The 999-nt window shown below is 34.7% G+C and overlaps 1 non-coding gene across 1 annotated transcript; it reads left to right on the top strand.

The window, feature by feature from the left end:
- Positions 1-335: 335 nt before the first annotated feature.
- LOC116659164 lies at positions 336-462 on the top strand. Its single transcript, XR_004314446.1, has one exon. It is a non-coding gene; the product is annotated as a small nucleolar RNA SNORA18 (small nucleolar RNA).
- Positions 463-999: the final 537 nt, after the last annotated feature.

Raw genomic sequence — 999 nt, 5'->3', positions numbered from 1 at the left:
CCTAACTCATCCCTCCCCAACCTTTCCCCTTTGGTGATCATTGTTTTCTATGTCCGTGAGTCTATTTTTGGTTTGTAAATAAGATTTGTGTCCTTCTTTCAGGGTCCACACTTAAGTGGTATCACATGATATTTGTCTTTCTCTGACTTACTTCACTTAATATGATAATCTCTAGGTCCATTTATGTTGCTGCAAATGGCATTAGTTCATTCTTTTTTATGGCTGAGTGATATTCCATTGTATATACGTATGTACGTGTGTGTGTGTGTATATATAAAATGTTCTTGAATTGCTTTTAAACAAATGATTCTATTGCTTTAATTTAAATGGGTCTAGCTGAGGTCTATCAATGGGGCTTTTTCTGTAGACCCACATCATTGGAATCACCTCACAGAGTAACTTTGGTTTCTTTTACTCACAGAATTACATGTTAGATCTGTGGGAAAGAACTATAAAACAGAACTGCTAAATAAACTATGAAAAAATCTAATGGCCACACTTTTTTATCTTAAGTATTGTTATATCCCAATGATCAGTTACTGTTTTAGGGTGTGATATCTTAGGAGTAAATATAATTTGAACTTAATGCATGTTTAGAGGGTGTCTAACACTGAGAACCAGGCAGATCCATCCCCTCTGAGGCTTAATATAGTCCTGAAGTAAATTGCTTGAGGAAACTGGATCCCAAAGATTATAGGTGAGGAGTTTTAGAAATGTGCCCATGTTCTACTGAAGATCTAAGAAGCCCAACTAGAAGAATTGTGGACTGACTGACCTAACAACTGTGGACTGAGCAAAAATTCTTTTTGAAAGGGCTATCTTGAAGATTATGACTTAAACATTGGAGGAACTAAGGTGACAGACAGTGGAAAGACTCACAACATGTGAAATTCTTTAAAAATTTATGGACTTAAGTAATTCTGCCTATGTTACACAATTTTAAAAAGTCTTCATACTTTTTGTTAAAAAAAGTCTATTTTGGGTTTTCTATTTCTTCTG

This window comes from Camelus ferus, chromosome 22 (genome assembly GCF_009834535.1).
Source record: "Camelus ferus isolate YT-003-E chromosome 22, BCGSAC_Cfer_1.0, whole genome shotgun sequence".
Taxonomy (NCBI): domain Eukaryota; kingdom Metazoa; phylum Chordata; class Mammalia; order Artiodactyla; family Camelidae; genus Camelus; species Camelus ferus.
Note: the sequence above shows the minus strand (reverse complement) of the source record. Positions and strands in the feature narration are given on the sequence as shown.